This window comes from Solanum lycopersicum, chromosome 1 (genome assembly GCF_036512215.1).
Source record: "Solanum lycopersicum chromosome 1, SLM_r2.1".
Lineage (NCBI taxonomy): Eukaryota > Viridiplantae > Streptophyta > Magnoliopsida > Solanales > Solanaceae > Solanum > Solanum lycopersicum.
The window spans coordinates 64,240,184-64,246,356 of record NC_090800.1 but is presented as its reverse complement, the minus strand read 5'-3'; the positions used below and the strand labels follow the sequence as shown (position 1 = coordinate 64,246,356).

Below are 6,173 nucleotides of genomic sequence, written 5' to 3'. Positions count from 1 at the left end.
TTTTAATGCTTTTAAACTACTAAAATGTATTTGCAATGAGTTATCAAGTGATTATTATGGAAGATTTCTCAAATTTATAAAATGGCGGGAAATTAATTTTGAAGCTTGGTTTTGAACGAAAATGAAGTAAACATGAATATGGAGTAGAAGATGATGATGATTTTAGCTTGAAAATGGATATCACCTTTGAAAAACACGCCGAAATCGACAAATCACTAGCAGCAAAAACGAGCTGCAATTGTTTCGTTTGAAGACCTTTTTTTTTCTAATATAAATTTTAACAATTAGAAATAAATATATTATTCCAAATATGTTGGAAAGAGGAGACTAAATGGAGATCTGAAAAGTTGATGGGATCTTTTGTATGTGTTAAATAAGGTACATTAATGATGTCATTGATAGTGGATATACCACTAATTTTTCAAGATTTGTGACTTAATGTCACATTAAGTCTTTAAGGTTGCTATTTTGCCACTCTCCCAACTAACCACCTTACAGTTTGACCCCATTAGCATCTGATTGGTAACCCAAAATTAATTCAATAAGGTATATGTTCAATTTTTTTTATTAAATTAAATCTCCTAGTTACTTCCTTCAGTATTATTGTGTATTTTTACTTTTCAGATTAGTGGGTATCTTAATACGTTATAAAATATTGATCATGCGTAATCAAATAATGCTTTTGACGGTTCTACCGCTTTTTCTTGATTTATAACTTTAATTTTTGTGCTTCATTTCAAAGATAACTCGATAACCGATGTCTACTACTATATACACTGCATTCTTTATGCTAATCCTATGATAACTCTCCACAAAATGTCATGAGGATTATTATTTTGTTCAGTTCTCTTAATTTATGATACAACTTTGGGATGAGATGTAAGTACTCTTAGATTATAATAGAAATCTCACAGACACATCTTAACTTTAAAGTCCTATTACATCTTAATTTTATAATTTTTGTAATTTTGTACACGTTTTGATTTACATGGAACAAATCATAACTCCACTTTGTTGAGGCGCGTGAAAGATGTTTGGAGGATAGATAGGACAAAAAAGTGACAAAATGACACATACACACACACATATATATATATGTAGAGAGAGAGAGATCAGGGATAATGACCCTAGTTCAATTAAGGTGTGTCTCTAAAAATTCGATTAGAATTTAGGAAATGCTTGTGTTTTATCCCTATAATTTTATAGAAGCAAATGACAAAACTTACTCTTTGTTTCATGCCTAACAATGCTATGTAACGATTTATATGTTAAATTGTCAACTTCTAGCATTGCATGTCGATTGTTTGTTACCCAAATATGAAGTTTCTGTAGAGTTGATCCATGATAAATGAGTTTTTTCCTCCATTAAGCATTGAATATATAATTTGGTAAAACAACTTTCAATATAATGATGTATTCCTACAATTTACCGTTGAATATAAATGCAAAAATTTCATAGCCAGATGGATAATAAAAAGACATAATATATAAGTATGATCTTTTACATGACTTCAGAGGATAAATATGTCTTTCACCTTTAAGTAGGCACTTAAACTTAAACTTGTATAAAATAACTTTAATGTCTACTTATGCATATCCAAGCTAAAGGTCATATTCTTTAGCTAACACCAAGTTAAGGAACATATTAACGTAATAAAAATAAGTGAAAAGTATTAGGTATGAAAGATTTGAAGGCATTGGAATTTGGAGCAGTGTTTAGTGCTGTCTCTTGGTAAGGGGGCAACTTCTCAAGAGCATCATTTTTCCCTGGCACTCTTTGTATTTATCTATTTATATTGATGTTGACAAATTCATTGATAACGACTAAGAAAATACCATTATTTGGTTGATTGTGGAGTAGGTTCGTGATTAGTACAGCAAATGTTAGTTTATTATATCCCTAAAGTTGTATTAATCATGAACCCTTCTTTAAAATAAGTTTTTAATTTATAATCTGGCAATACAAATAATTTCGGCTAACTTCTGTCGGATAGTAAAGTTTCCACTCTTGAGACTATTAAAATAAAAGGTTGTTTCGTATACTTTATAAACAAAAATAAAACTAATATAAGAAATCTCCGTAAATAATGCAATATTTGATCATTGATCGTATTATCAGTATAAATAATCACTACACCGATTTAATGTTATGTTTGGCTGGTCTTATTAAGCTTCACGTAGTTAATACCCTTAAGGGTTGATTGGGTGTGACTTGTGGTTTTCAAGTGGTCTTGTTCATTGTGTTATGTGATTGTGTATGATTATTAGTTGGCTTGGATACCACAATAGTATAACAACTTGGGTTTTGATTCTGTGAGAGAACCAAGTATGTGATTAAGATTCCATCATTTTCCGGATGCAGACTTATAGGTTTGGTTTATATTTAGATTCAAGTTTGTGCCCCCCCACCCCCCAATTTGATTATTTTAAAGTTTTGATATGGTAACATTAAGTTCTTAGGAGTATTTCCGCATTGAATATTTTTTGACTATTGGGTTGAGTTTAGAACATCTTATTAAAAATGACCAAAGCTTAAGGGTTAGTAAATTGGAGCAGCTATAAGTATTATATTTACCATAAATGACTTTAGTCTATGTCATAATCATGTTGTATCTAAAGTTTCAGTATGTGTTTTAAATTAGATTGAAATAGTTGTATTTGGTATGCACTAAATAAGGTGATTTCTGTTTTTGTAACTGACTGTCCTTCAATTACACCTCTAAAACTCTCAACTTTCATTATTAAATTATCTGTACATAATTTTTGTTTCATTAATGTGTGTTTTATCTTTTCTTTATTTAATAAATAAATTTTCGTGTATTGAAATATAATGACTTCATTTTCCGATCATTTAAGCCTTTACAGCTTTTCTTCAATGATAATTCGATCACGGAGTTGTTCGTTTGGATTCTGTGCAAGTTTCCTGACTTCAGTCAAAAGTTTAGGAAGACGGCCTTAAAATACAATTCTAACGGTTTCATCAGCCCTAGAAGAGACATTTTAAGACTAGGGGTATAGGTTGTTTGGTCCTCGAGACTTCAACTATATTTTTTTGTAGTTAAGTGTTTTAACTTTAAAGCTTAAACCAAGGGTTGACTTTGGTCAATATTCTTGGTGAACATGTTCATAAGAGAATTTCGTCAGTGGAGTTAGCTCCAAAATATAGAGTTTGGTCTAGAACGACTTTTTGTGCAGTTCTCGGGGCTTGTAGTCTCATTTTGAGCCTTGTTGTAGTTTATAGCTTAAACGAAACTTGGCTGTGGAACCACTTTTAGTATAATTTACCTTGGATGGATGTTTTAATGGTTTTGTTGATTCTGAAATGTTGAAATCATTGAGGTAACATATTTTATTTGTACGTAAGAGTTCCTAGTGCATCACAGTCACCCCGTCACAGAATTTGGAGTTAAAGAAAACCAACATAAGTTGTGATAACAGGCCTAGGCTTTTTGCGACCACTAATAAGAATTTTAGCGACAAGATTTCTGTTATTTATTTAGCAAATTTGCAGTTTTAATTTTATTCGCGGAAGGTGATTTGTATCTCGTTTCAACTATAGCTGAGGTGAGTTGAAGTATATGTGATTGTAGAGGTTATGGGTACATGGAAAGGTGATCGGATTGTCTTGGTGAACCTTCATTTTAGGTGAATTTAAGCTCGATGATGATGACCCTCCTCTTTTTGGTGCTTAATTTGTGAACTCTTGGCATGTTGTTTGGCTTTTTTGACCTCGAATTGTGTTAAATTTTGGAACACGGGCTCGAAAAGACTTCTAGGACATTTTTGATGGAATAAATTTCAGTATTCCTAGCGTCGATCCAACAATCCTATTTTGGCTCAATTTTGGATCCATTTCTAATTAGTGAGTTTAGTTTCAAAACGTCTTTAATGACATTGTAATATATAATTTGATAATGTGGCACTATTTAGAGGCATTTTGTAAGTGGCTAATCGTGTGTGGTGGATTTGGAGCGCTCATGTTTGGCTTTCAGGTAGGATTCGGTCTACTTTATTGACTAAACTTCTTAGATAATGCCTAGCATAGATTTCATGTAATTTTGGATTGTTTTAACCGGGTTTTTAGCTTTCCTGTTATTAATCTATCCTTTTTTGTTTCAATAAGAGTTTTAGGCTTATTGTGGGTATTGAGATCCTTCATTCAAGTTGTAGCTTCACTTGTATAGTAGATGATCTTGGTTATCCTTGTTAGGATTGATCTATGGTGGCCTTAGACTATGTTTGACATTAGATGCTTTAGGTTGTGTATTATCACCTCGTAATTTTATTTTTCTCCCTTTAGGGATTATTTTAGGTTGTTCTCCATGTGTTGATGCTTCTGACCTTGGTGGATCATCGTAGTTGTGGATTGGTCCTACATGTGCTCAATCTAAGACTAGAGCAGTGTAATTGGGGTAGGGGGTCATCTCTTGAATTTTCTCCCTTTTTATTGATTTGAAATATCTTATGGATCTCTTTTCTTGGGGTATATAGCGATAGGCTTAATGTACCCTTATTAGCTTATAATTATACTGTTATACCTGAGTTCATGTGCCAGGACCAGTTAGATCCTATGTTACTACTCTCCACATTATTAGAGTGGTTTGGTTGGATGCATATTTATTTTGAATTAGAGTGCCTTGTTTGGACGTTGGTGATGGAATGCATTGTATTGTTTGTTCATTTTCACAGATTTGTGGTACGACCCCTATTCATGCATTTGCATATTTATCTTTCATGTTGAAACATTATTTACTCGGTTGTATAGTAGAGTGTTTTTCATGGTATTCGTACCATTTGGAACGCTTGATTTCTAGCTTTTGAGATTAAGAAGTGCCAAGGAGATGCTCATTTCCTACTTGAGATACTAGAGGCATCAAGAATGTGCTTAGTTTTCACTTAACTACGTGATACGCTGACGCCCTTTTTTCATGCTTTTGATACTCATTACACCATGGGAGTTGATTGGAGTCAAATAGTTATGGTTTTTATGGTCTACAATGGTTCTCTTCTCACCCTACATTCATATACATTTCCTATGACTGGTATACTTCTTTGTTGTTTGTACGTTATAATTTATTAAGGACGTTGGGTTATGTATGTTGCTTGTACCTTCAGAGATTATGGCGTTCCGTTTAGGTTATTGTTTGACCATATTCTATTTTCTACGATTGTTTTATTATTAGTTTGTAGGTTTTGACTTTATAATCATAATTGACTTGGTGTCTTAGTTGCTTTAGAATAGGATGTTGTCTTGCCTTCCAGGTTTGTTCTTGACTTAGCTTTTTACCCTTTATATCCCGTCTTTGTTCTATATTGAATGTCTACTTTAGTATCTCCTTTTAGTTACTTGTGTTATGTTTTCCTTAATGCTTGTTTTTATGCATTTTTTTATCATCGTTTCCTTTTAAGTATTATTTTTGGTACTCATAATACACTTCTACCCGTGCAATTGCAGTTGAGTTACCGTTGATTCAGATTCATGCAGAGCAACTTTAGAGTCACGAAGATTAGAATGAGCTCTTCGCGTCTGGAGCTATTGGTTCCTGTGTATTTTGGCTAGGCTTAGTTCACGTGTATTTTGGCTAGGCTTAGTCTTTATATTGTATGCAGAGAAAACTTGTACTTGTCTTGTATTTGTAAAAGCCTTGTATTCCTATTTTGCACTAGATGCTTAACTATTGATTGATGCTAGGTCTTGAGACAGTTCTTGTATTTTTTTTATTCATTATCCTTTATCTACTTTGTTTTATGCTTTTTGCTTCTTATTGTTCACTTTTTCTTGGTAGTCGCTTGCATATGGCTCTGGGCTAAGGGTTAAGTTTACCTACTAGTGGAATGTGGTAGGTGTCATCATGACCTGACAAATTAGGTCATGAAAATTTGGTTTCCGAGCTCTAAGTTGACTGATATCGTTGGTATATTTAGATAAATGCATAGTACAGTTATGTGGATTGGTGCAGAGACGTTTGTATAAGGCATTCTTACAAATCTCTATTTTTGACATGTATTGTATGTTTTCGCTTTGAGTAACTTCAATAACTTCTTCTTTGAAACCTACTCTCCTAGATGGATAGTACGAAGCATTCGATAGACAGAGGTGGAGCATCAGCACATTTCACTAGAGTTTTAGCACGTGAGGTAAAACTGACTAGTCTTTGTTATCTGAAGGCATG

The 6,173-nt window shown here is 32.9% G+C and overlaps 1 long non-coding RNA gene across 1 annotated transcript; it reads left to right on the top strand.

The window, feature by feature from the left end:
- Nucleotides 1-2,083: 2,083 nt before the first annotated feature.
- On the top strand, nt 2,084-5,761 carry LOC138340853 (uncharacterized). Its single transcript, XR_011213701.1, has 2 exons — nt 2,084-2,370; nt 5,456-5,761. It is a non-coding gene; the product is annotated as an uncharacterized lncRNA (long non-coding RNA).
- Nucleotides 5,762-6,173: the final 412 nt, after the last annotated feature.